This window comes from Aotus nancymaae, unplaced genomic scaffold (assembly GCF_030222135.1).
Source record: "Aotus nancymaae isolate 86718 unplaced genomic scaffold, 86718_ANA_hifiasm-v0.15.2.pri h1tg000022l_1, whole genome shotgun sequence".
In the NCBI taxonomy this organism is placed as follows: Eukaryota; Metazoa; Chordata; class Mammalia; order Primates; family Aotidae; genus Aotus; species Aotus nancymaae.
The window spans coordinates 41,536,776-41,549,247 of record NW_026988435.1 but is presented as its reverse complement, the minus strand read 5'-3'; the positions used below and the strand labels follow the sequence as shown (position 1 = coordinate 41,549,247).

The 12,472-nt window shown below is 41.5% G+C and overlaps 1 protein-coding gene across 3 annotated transcripts in view; it reads left to right on the top strand.

The window, feature by feature from the left end:
- The window catches only part of ERG (ETS transcription factor ERG), a 281,253-nt gene that overhangs the window by 45,738 nt on the left and 223,043 nt on the right, over positions 1-12,472 (top strand). The gene's annotated exons all lie outside the window — the stretch shown is intronic.

Genomic DNA, 12,472 nt, shown 5'->3' with positions numbered 1-12,472 from the left:
AAAATTCCAGCAATCAAAACTGAACTGTATTTAAAATAAAGAACAAGCCCCATGGAGGGAGGGCCATCTTAGATAGTTTCCACCATAGGACTCAGAGGGCGTTTCCTCCAGGCAATGCTTCGAATTTTAATGAGGTAGAGGAGGGTGGACTTCCCTGCGTCTTAAAGGTTGAGTGCTCAGAAGCAAACTTAATGCTCAGTTTCTTTTTGCACCCTTGTCCAATCCAGTCCAATCCAATCCAGTCCAGTCCAATCCAGTCCAATCCAGTCCAGTCCACTCCAGTCCAGTCCACTCCAGTCCAGTCCACTCCAGTCCAGTCCAGTCCAATCCAGTCCAGTCCAGTCCAATCCAGTCCAGTCCAGTCCAGTTCACTCCAGTACAGTCCAGTCCAGTCCAGTCCAATCCAGTCCAATCCAGTCCAATCCAGTCCAATCCAATCCAATCCAATCCAATCCACTCCACTCCACTCCACTCCACTCCACTCCACTCCAGTCCAGTCCAGTCCAGTCCAGTCCAGTCCAATCCAAAAGACATTTACAGACAATGTAGTGTATATCTGGAATAGTGCTAGGTGTTGTGAAGGCACTGTCTGTGTGTTCATGGTTAAGTGTAGGCAGCAGTCCATGTTCTAATGTCCCTCTTATCTATGCTAATATTCATGAAAGCATTTTTTTCTGAGTTTCAGTTCAAAGACATGCAAAATTATTGAGACAAAAATAGCTTTCTATGTTAATAATAACCCATCATTCATAAATCATTCATTCACTAGGTGCTTTGCCATACACACAGGGATCCCAATGAGCAAGAAGGGCATATTAGTCCATTCTCATGCTACCGTAAAGAAATACCCAAGATTGGGTGATTTATAAAGGAAAGAGGTTTAATTGACTCACAGTTCTGCATGGCTGAGGAGGCCTCAGGAAACTTACAATCATGGTGGAAGGGGAAGCAGGCACCTTCTTCACAAGGTAGAAGAAGAGAGGAGATTGTGTGAAGGAGAAGTGTCAAACACATATAAAATCATCTGATTTTATGAGAACTCACTCCCTATCATGAGAACAGCATGAGGGAACTGTCCCCATGATCTAATCACCTCCCTCCCTTGGCACATGGGGTTTGCAGGTCCCACCCTTGACACGTGGGGATTACAATTTAAGATGAGATTTGGGTGGGGACACAGAGGTATATTAATAGTTGTGACTGCAGTGCCTGAACCAGAGGTGAGCTGTTGCTAACTCTTGGCACCTCCTGAGAGCTGACTGTATATATCTCTTCTCAACTCTGCATTCAGTGACATCGTGTTGGTAGCTTGAAGTTGGCCATAATGGGAGTATTCACACCATGGAAGTTGGCAGTCGGTACAAACCAGGGCTTCCTCCCCAAACAAACAATTTTTTTAAAACCCTTTTGTCAGCACACCGCTGCCAGACACTCTAAATCATAATCACTCTAATAATCATTAGCTACCATTCATTCTATGCTTCTACACACTAGATGCTTTACAGACTTCATCTCAAAATGTTTACAGCTATCTCTGAGATGGTGTCTACTTACTCGAAAAAGGTCACAAAACTAGTCCATGTCTGAGCCAGAACCAGAATCAACTCTGAACTCAAAGCCCATGATTCTGCCTTTTGTACTTTACCGCCTGCTTTTCTCAAAGACCTTTTCAAAGCCCCGTGTTTGCACTTTTTGAGGTGCCTTCCAGACTTCAACTAAGAGAATGGGACTCAAGAAGTTTTAGTTTCCATGACAAGTCAGTTTACATAACATCTTGTTCAGATAAGCATTTTATTCAGTGAAGTAATTCAGCATCTCTCGATTTATTTTATATCATCTTGTCTGACATTTTGTCTGTTGGTGAGGCAGAAGTGAGTTTTGAGGGCAGCACTGGTATTGCCACTCTAATTCTAAAGGCATTTTATTTGCTTTAGTGAGGTGAGAAATTAAGTGGGCATCCATGGTTTTATGGTGACTTTCTGATTCTTGTTGTACTGAATAATCATGTCTCTAAGAATCAGTTTGCACTGGACTTTTAATAATAAGAGTGTTGTTAGGAAACTGTTTGGGATGGGATTTGGGTATCTCAGGCAGTGATGTAATCTTTGCCTTAATAATAATTAAATGCATAAGACTGTTGATACTTCACCTCTGATACACACTTACGCATTTGTTCTGAGTAGAGCTGGACAATCTTGGGCTTCCCTCAGAAGGAGAGCCTGTCCCAGGAATCTCATCCAATGGTAGACCAGAGTAATATCTTGGCCTTGGGACAAGTTATTTCCCCAAAGGAGGGACCTCTGCTGAGGCCACGCTGACCATGTTTTGTGCTTTCTTCCCAACTCACTGATCAGATAAATGGGCCTTCCTCCCCACATGTGTGCTCATCTTACCTAAGGAGAGGTTTGGACTCAAGCAGTCGTGGACCAGTCCAGTGCCCAAGGAAGCCATTCATCCCCAACCCAGTCCCCTTGTAGTCACTGCCTGCCACCTTTGCAGGTGGTTTCATCTGCATGTTTCCCAAGGAAGGAACAGGTAGGAGGGTGTCGCTAAGAGGAAGGGCAGGGCAGGGCAGGATTTCCCAGAAACCCAGACTAGGTGTCTGCATACATGTCCTAGGCCAGAACTCCCTCTCATGGCCACATCTTATAAGGAAGCCTGGGAATGTCATTTGTACCTGAAGATATTGTGGCCCTGCGCAACATTGGGGCTCATTGTAAGGACAAAGGGAGAATGCGTACTGACTAGACATTAATGCTATCCAATATTCTTCCGTACTTTGACATCATATCCCTTCTATGGGCTCGTGAAAACAACTGTTTCTCCTACATAGAAGTTATGGGGAGGGAGGAAGGTGCTAGAAAGGTCCCTGGTCTTTGGCTCTGAGTCAAAATGCTTCGCTTTTAGCTGGTGCCCTTCCATTGCTCACAAAGTCCGAGGGAAATGTCCCCTCTGTTTGCTGAGTCTCGGCTTCCCCAGCTGTTCAACGAGTGGAGGGGAGTGATCTCCAGGGTCCCAGGCAGCTCTAGAAGCCCATGGTGCTGTGTTTCTGAAAGACCTTAACTCAAAGGGCGGGATGTAAGGGATGAGGCCACTGATGTCCTGAACTGACCTTGTGTTAGTTTGTGTCCTGAGGAGGCTTGGTCAGCAGGACCTGGGCAGGGGCCGGCTGAGAAGGGAGCCCCAGCCTGTGGTTGATGGGTGGGTTCCCCTTCTAGGTAGGAGATTTCCTTGTCTTTTGGAAGCTACCTGCACTTGGACATGAAGTCCCTTCTTTACCCATCGTGATGAGGACAAATGGAACAACTACAGGATCCTCTGTTCCCTCACTCTCACCCAGACAGCAGTCTGTCCACTGTCATTGGTGTTGGTTGGAATGGATCAGAGGAGGAACAGGGGAAAAAACTGAAGGAGAAGCCTGCTTGCCTTCAGAGTGAGTGGTGAGCACCAGTCTGCAGGGGTTACCTGCTGTCGTTTGCTGATGTCTGCATTTTGGCGACAGAGCTATTTGGAAGAGGACCCTTGTGTTCTCATGAAAACAATGAACAACCTTCTGCAAATAGGGAAGGAAAATAATGTCATGCTTTCTGTAAGGACTGCTTCTCACACTAGTTGCGATGTGGTCAGGTGATGTGCTTTAGTGACTAGCTCTGAATTAACTCTGATGAGAGTGTCAGAGGTTTCATAGTCTAGTCACTTAGAAGACACATGTCAACTGTAGACTGGAAAGGAGCTGCTTGTGCTAACTTGTGTTCAGAAAACTATGTCTGGCTAAAGATCAGTGATTTCTTTTTTAAACTCATGGCAGTGAAACTGCCTGGTCTTACTTGTGACTTTACTAAACAGTCTTGACTACTTTTTTGATATCCGTTCGCCACTTCCCCGGATGAACGCATTCCCGCTATGCTGATCCAATTATGTGCTTAAAACATAGTTTACGAGAGAACATTTTATTTAAACTGATAAGAATCAGCAAACAAATGGAGATGAGTTAGGATTTCAGTGGGCTCTTCCTGTTAGAAATATACTGCTACAAATCATTAACATGGTTTGCAAATATTATCTGCTATTTAGAAATGTCAAAGAAAATAATTCTAATGGTTCCTAGTTACTGAGTTTCATTTTTTCCTCTATTTATGAAGACATATATATATATATTTTTGAGACGGAGTCTCTCTCTGTTGTCCAGGCTGGAGTGCAATGGTAATATCTTGGCTCACTGCAACCTCTGCCTCCTGGATTCACGCAATTCTCCTGCCTCAGCCTCCTGAGCAGCTGGGACTATAGGCACCTGCTGCCATGCCTACCTAATTTTTGTATTTTTTTTTTTTTTTTGAGACGGAGTTTCGCTCTTGTTACCCAGGCTGGAGTGCAATGGCGCGATCTCGGCTCACCGCAACCTCCGCCTCCTGGGTTCAGGCAATTCTCCTGCCTCAGCCTCCTGAGTAGCTGGCATTACAGGCACGCGCCACCGTGCCCAGCTAATTTTTTTGTATTTTTGTAGAGACGGGGTTTCACCATATTGGCCAGGCTGGTCTAAAATTCCTGATCTTGTGATCTGCCCACTTCGGCCTCCCAAAGTGCTGGGATTACAGGTATGAGCCATTGCGCCCAGGCAAAGACATATAATTCTTCAGATAAAATACACAATAGAGAAAGGTAAGGGGATACTTTTCAAGACATGTATAGGATTAAATATGTACAGATGCCCTTGATATAAAATAAGTGTGTTAATCACACATAATTTTAGCCTTTCACAAACTAAACATGGCATACAGAAGCCAGTATAACGATAGAAACTGGAACATGTTTTAAAATCAAATAAAATCTCAACATTTTATCAATATGCTTTAATCAAAAAGCTACTCCTGTTACTTTATTTCTAAAATAAGAAAGAAAAAGGAGAAAAAAGAAGAAAGGAAAAATTAATGTAAACCCATCGCAATTTTAGAAAGCTATTTTTGAGGAAAATGTTAGGGTCCATGTAAATGGAGTGGCAAAGGTTTATGAATATTTTCTGACCCCTCTTTTGTAAACTGGAACATGTCACGTTCGGGATGTTGCTGGATCTTCAGGACATTCTGTGTGTTTTTCACTTGGCCAACATTTGCTGCAGTCTTGGGATTGTCACCCACATTCTTTCTACTATTTATGAGCTAGAGCACATATAACTGACTTCAGAAAAATGATTTAAAAGGTCTCCAACTAAATTTAGTTTATTTTAGATTACCATGTTGATTCAGGAAAGGAGCTTCACATAACTCCCCACTTTTTTTCCTCCTGCCCAGCACTAAGTTTATAAACCAGAAAACACAGGTCTGCCTTCACCTCCCTTCTCTTTTGGCATTGACCTTTATAATTCCATTCCACAAACATCTATATCCTGCTTACTGTGTGCCCACCCCTGTCCTGGGTGCCGAGGATGCTGCAGGGAGCCAAACAGACAAGCATCCCTGTCCTCCGGCGGGAGAGAGACTGAGAAGACGACCAACCGACAGAGGCCTGCTGTGATGGAAATAAATGCTAAAGAGAGAAAAATCAGGCAGAGGCAGCGAATGGAGTGTGTTGGGGGTTAGGATTTTATAGCGTGACAGTCATGGAAAGACTGGCATTGGAATGAGGGCCTGTGGGAGGTGAAGGGGGAGCCGGGAGCTATCTGGGGAAGAACATTCCAGACACATGGAACAGCCAGTGCCTTGCCAGTGCCTTCTGAACTTCAGGAGTGGCAGGGAGGCCAGGGCAGCTGGACGGAGTGAGGGGAGGAGTGGAGATGAGGTCAGAGAAAGAGGGGCCACGTGATGAAAGGGTGCTGCCAGGCCCCCTAAGGGCTGTGAGTCCGTGTGATGGGAAGTCCAGCATTGGCGGGTTCTGGGCAGCAGAAGTGATGTGATCTGATGGATGTTTTCATGAGATCTTGCTGGTTGCCTTGTGGACAGTAGTTTCAAGGTTTGAAGCAGGGAACAAGGGAAGCCAATATAGTAATCCAGTTGAGGAGTGATGATGGCCTGGACCAGGGACGTTACAGTGGAGGTGGGAGGGGGTGGTGATGGGGGCTTGCATGTTATTCTGCATAGGGTTTGGATGCATGGCATGAGAAGACATGAGTCAAGGCTAAAGCCCATGTGTTGGGTCTGAGCCCCTGGAAGGGATTTTACTTCTGTGTTCCACCTTCTGCCAGTCCTGCTCATTTGTGGGTAGCAGGGACTGCTTCTCTCCCAGGCAGTCATGGTGGGAGCACATAGGAAGTATTGAGGACGCTTTTAATTTAAAACTTCATTTCTCCTCTTTGTGAAACACTTTCTTCCTCTGTTTCAATCTCCCTTCAAGCCTACTCTTGTTGTCCTTGGCCAGTGTGGTGAAACTGTTCCTTGCATTGTGTGTAGGAGCTCGCCAAGGACAGGGAGAGACACAGCGTGGGTTGGTGTTGCTTTGTGTTAGAGATGGCCAAGACGCACGATCCAACCCATGTGGTCACAGGAAGGAGGGATATTATTCCTTAGGTTTCCTTTCTCACACCACAGCACAGGACGATTTCTGAGATCAAACGTTCACTGTCCTTAAGCACTGGTTCAATTGCAATTCAGTCTCCCCTGCTTCAGTCTACACTGAGTTTTCATTGAGGCTTTGAGGAATCCAAGCCCCTCTTGCTAAACACAAACACGCACACACCCACACACCCACACACACCCCTAATATCAGGCTTATGAATGAAAGAGCTGAAGGCAGAGAAGTGGATGGATGTGGGCACAGTTGATCTGTGGAAGAGGGTTTCTTGGGTAGTGAATGTTGCCATTTGCATAGACACCTGGGTGGCAGTGAACTGACAGTAGCGTTGAAGATATATTTCATCCACCGCCCTTGAACCCCTTGTGGCTTGAGCTTGGGTATTACTTTTAGGAATCTATCATCGTTTCAGGAAACCATTTTAGTTATTATTATTTTCTGGGAAGCTTTACTTTGCACAAGGCCAGCGGGAGAAACCTAGGTGCATATTAAGTGCCATCCGTTACTTGCTGTGTGTTTGAATAGTGATGGCAGCGTTGCTGTGTTAAATTGCAAATAACCTGTGAACCTGAATCTCCCTCCGTTCTTCCTTTACGGCCTTTCATCTCTCACCACACTAAAGGCACCAGCCGGAGCTGGTGCTCAGAGGAGCAGAAGCCGTGTTAGAAAGGGCTTGGAGCAGTTGAGTGACTTCTCTCCTTTAATTCTATTTATTTGAAATATACAAAATTCCAGTCACAATAAAACAAAAAAAAATCATTTGACCAAATTCAACATAGGCTAATGCTTGGTTGTATTGCCTTCTGAGTCTTTTCAAAGAAACACAACTTACAAGCAGAGCGGATGATTCATTTGCATCCCTTCCTTGCCCAGCCTCTTTCTCCTCCGTTCAGTATTCAGAAATGGGTATATTTTCTTCCTGTTCACGTGACTCTGCTTTCTCTTCACCTGTATACATCACAAATTTCACACATACGCCTGTGCACCTGCATACACGTGTATTCTATAAATGTGTTTATAATTTTGCACATATGATGTTATTCTATGCATATCCTTCTGCAAGTGGCTTTTTCTTTTCTTTCTTTTTTTTTTGTACTTTAGGTTCTGGGGTACATGTGCAGATCATGCAGGACTGTTGCATAGGTACATACATGGCAATGTGGTTTGCTGCCTTCATCCCCCCATCACCTATATCTGGTATTTCTCCCCTCATTATCCCTCCCCACCCTCCTCACCCCCGCTATCCCTCCCCTAGCCGCCCCCCAACTGACTGCAGTGTGTGATCCTCCCCACCCTGTGTCCATGTGTTCTAATTGTTCAACACCTGCCTATGAGTGAGAACATACGGTGTTTAGTTTTCTTTTCTTGTGTCAGTTTGCTGAGAATGATGGTTTCCAGATTCATCCATGTCCCTATGAAGGACATGAACTCATTCTTTTTTGTGGCTGCATAGTATTCCATGGTCTATATGTACCACATTTTCTTTATCCAGTCTATCGATGATGGACATTTGGGTTGGTTCCAGGTCTTTGCTATTGTAAACAGTGCTGCAGTTAACATACATGTGCATGTGTCTTTATAATAGAACAATTTATAATTCTTTGGGTATATACCCAGTAATGGGATTGCTGGGTCAAATGGTATTTCTATTTCTAGGTCCTTAAGGAATTGCCACACTGTCTTCCACAATGGTTGAACTAATTTACATTCCCACCAACAGTGTAAAAGTGTTCCTATTTTTCCTGCAAGTGGCTTTTTCATTCAAGGTTATGTTGTTAAGATTTATCCATATGAATACAAGTGGATGGAGTTCACATACTGATTTTTTGTGGTGGTTTAGTTCTAATTTTTGTGGTGGTTTAGTTCTAATTATTTCATAATTTTCTTTGATTGTCTCATAATTATTTTTATTTTTTTGAGTATAAATCTTTTTTTTTTTTTGAGATATCTGTTTTTTCCAATGTTGTTTTACTGTGGTGAGGAAGTGTGTTGCGTGGATCTTCGTTCCTTGAAATCTGTGGATACTTTCTTCAGGATTTACTATGTAGTTTTTAGAAATCTTCCACATGGGCATGAAAAAAGTATGTATTTTTGGTTTGGCTCAGGGTTCTCTTAACGCCTGCTAGATCTAGCTGGATCATTGTGTTTTCAGAGCTTTGTGTAAGTGGTGCATTCAACAAAATTTCTTCCCCTTTGCATTCACGTTTGGACAAATCTCTCTTTTACATCCCTTATTACTATCTGAAGTAGATTCAAGAGCTTTCCAATCTCCTTTAATTATTAAAGTTTGATCTGGTCTAATAAAAAACTCTTACATGGATTTTAGGTTCATTTACCATTCCCCCATCCCCAACAAAGACATTGACAATGTGAGGTGATGGGTGTGTTAATCTGCTTGACTGTAGTATCACTATGTAGTAATCATTGTGCTGTGTCTATGTATGTCCAGATGAGTGTTTCAAAACATTATGCTGTATACTTTCAATAAATATGTACAGTTAAACCCGTAAAACATCTTACATGATTCTACCCTTCTTCCTCCCTAAACTGCCTCCCAAGGTGTGGGGAATGGGCCATGGGAATCTGGAGGTCGAGGTCTGTTCCATTATTTGTGCCCATCCCTTTGCTCGCATCCCACTGGTTCTGGCATCCCTGTATATGGGATGCAGAGAGGATGAAAGAAATTGTCTGACTGCTTCTATGGTAGAAGCTTGGCTGTTTCTGTCTGTGTCTGACACTGTCCTTCCAAGGCCCACTGGGTGGTAGTCCATATGTGAGTGGATCAGGGGATCCTGTGGGTTTCCCTGGAGTGGAAGACTCTTTTGGTCTGATTGCCTCTGGGCTCTTCAGCTCGCCCTAGTGGCCCCTCCTTGGCAGGAAGCCTTTGTTGATTCCCAAGCTCATCTCATGTCAGGAAGACACTTGGTTCAGGCCTCATTGCTCCTCACATCCTATCCATAGGAAACACACCCTTGACTGTCCCTGCTGTTTGAATGTACGTGTCCTTCCAAAATTCATATGCTGCAGCTTACCCCCCAAGGTGATGCTAATAAGAGGTGTGGTCTTTGGGAGGTGATTAGGCCATGAGGGTGCCACCCTCATAAACAGGATTAGTGCCCTTAATAAAGAGATTGAGAGAGCAAGTTCGACCTCTTTTTTTTTTTTTTCCCTTCTGCCCTATGAGGACACCCAAAATGGTCCATCTATAGTGAATGGGCCCTCACCAGTCACTGAATCTGCTGGCACCTTGATCTTGGACTTCCCAGTCTCTGGAACTGTGGGAAATAAATTTCTGTTGTTTATAAATTACCCAGTCTATTTTGTTATAGCAGCAGAAATGGACGAAGGCAGTTCCCGGCCTCTTAATAAAAACTGGCTAGGGCCACTTCACCTACCTCTTTATAAATCTGAGCCCCCCAGTGATTCATACATATCTGTCTTCAGAATGTGGGGTCCCAGACTCCTCCAAACTCCTCTCAGCTTTAGGTCCTGACCACTAAATGTCAGGCAACAGGTGAAGACTCACAAAGCATCCTCTGAGAATCATTGTATTAATTGCTTGTCTACTTAATCTAGCTGTTTTGGAGAGAGCAACAATATCTCTCTATAATGAAGGATTTTCTATTTCTGTTTATAGTTTTGTTGATTTTTGTTTATATATTTTGAGGCTCTGCTGTTTGGTGCACACAGCTTCTCGAGTTTTATATCTTCTTGATAAATTATTGCTTCTTATTACTAAGCATTGCTCATCTTTATCCCTGATGAATAATTTTGTCCTAAAATCTCCCTTGTCCTCATAGTAAAGTTGCTATCCCAGCTTTCTTTTTGTTAATAGCTGAACTTCCTTTTTTGGTATATCAGGTATTTTTTTTTCAGAAAATGTATGTTAACTTTTCTGTTTATTTAAGTTTTAGATACATCTCTCATAAACAGAATGTAACTGGATTTTAAAAAATCACCCAGACTGAGAATATTTATGTTTTGACAAGTGATATTCATTTAAATATTATGTCAATTACAATACATACAAAGTATATTTGTAGTTATTACTATGGACTTGTTTTTTGACTTTCATTTTTCCTGACTTTATCAAATTTATCTATACCTCTTATCCCCATCTACTGTTTTGGGAATGTTATACACTCTAATTTTAGTCTTATTAGACCCTTCTTACAATTGTTTAGTTATTCTTCACCTAGCAAAGTCTGACATCAAGCATTGTTTCTACTCACTTTCTAAACAACCCAAGGCCCCTCTGACTCTGCTCCCCTCCTTCTAGCTGTCAAGTTACTTTTACCCAGTTCTTTAGTTCTGCTTTGTTTAAAAATCTTTCTAAAGTTAATGATCACTATTATCTTTTTAGTTGTATCAATGCTTATCTTGATTTATCAACTCATAATTTTTTTAATTGAATTTAAGATGCACATATACCAACTTATAATTGTCTTTGTTTACCTTTGTATTTGAATTTCATTTTTCTTTCCTTTCTGGGTTTAATTTTTTTCTAATTGAAGATATACTCTGCTAGTTCTTTAATTAAATGTCTGTAAATAGTAAAGTCTTTCAGGCTTTCCTACAACATTTGTTCAATTTACACTCACTCTTGAATGGTAATTTTCCCTGACATAGAATTCGAGGTTGCTGGTTATTTTCCAGCAGCACTTTGAAGGCATTGTTTTATTCCCTTATGGCATCCATTGTTGCTGATGAGAAATCTTGTATCCATCAAGTTGTTTCCTTTGCAGATAAGTTTTATTCTATTCTCTGGTCACTTTTAATACTTTTTCTTTGTCTTTGATGTTTTATCATGATATGACTAGATATGGATTTAATTATGTTTATTTTGCTCAGGTTTTAAATTCTGAAGTCTCATTTCTTTCTCCAAAATCTGGTTATTATCTCCAAATATGTCTTCTGAATAATTTTTATCCCTCATTTTCACTGTTCACTTGGACATTTCATGCTAGCCTCCACACTCCTTAACATCTCTATTTTTCCTTCTTTCTAGGTAGTTCACTATTTTTTAAATCATTTTCGAATAACTGATTTTAAGATAGTCTGTTAAATTTTTATTTCTGGAATTTATCTTCAGTTTTTTCAGCTCTGCCTGTTACTGATTTATACTCTGCTGCTTTTTATTGTGGTTTAAATTTTTTTTCAAAAAAGTCTTTTTTTTTTTTCAAAATAAAAGTCTTTTTATTTTCAAAAAATTCATCTTTTATTCATACTGTTGGGGTGCTAATACTCAGTCTTTTCGTATCTATTACAGCCACTAAAATCTGCTTATTTTTGTTTTTTTTTCTTCATGTACTTTATAATATTCCTTGTGAGCTTATCTTCAGTGGGGATTATTTTTTCTTTGCGAATTCTTTCTAAGATATGAAATTGTCTCTATAGATTAGTTTTATTTTTGTTTCTACCAGAGCCTTACGGGTGTTGATGGCCATGAATTAGTTTATCTATCTATCTATCTATCTATCTATCTATCTATCTATCTATCTATCATCTATCTGTATATCTAATCATCTATCTACCTATCTTCTATCAGTTATCTATCTATCTAGCTATCCTATCTATCTACCTACCTATCTTCTATCAAAAATCTATCTATCTATCTATCCATCTATCTATCTGTCATCTGTTTCTTTCTATCACTTATCTATCATCTATCTAATGACCTACCCGTCAGTCATCTATGTGTCTACCTACCTACCTACTTCTATCCATCATCTATCTACTTAGTTATGTATCTGTCAATTATCTCTCTCTCTATCTTTCTATCATCTATCCATTATCTATCTATCTTTCTATCATCTCTCTATCTATCTGGGCTGCAACACACTATACAAGTAATAGAAATGTGGGTTTTATTTCTCACAGATGACTGTTTTTGCTGCACACATAGCCTTAGGCACACAGTGACTTTTGCTAGGAAGGGTTCCAATCTTTGCTCTCCTGCTTCTCTTGG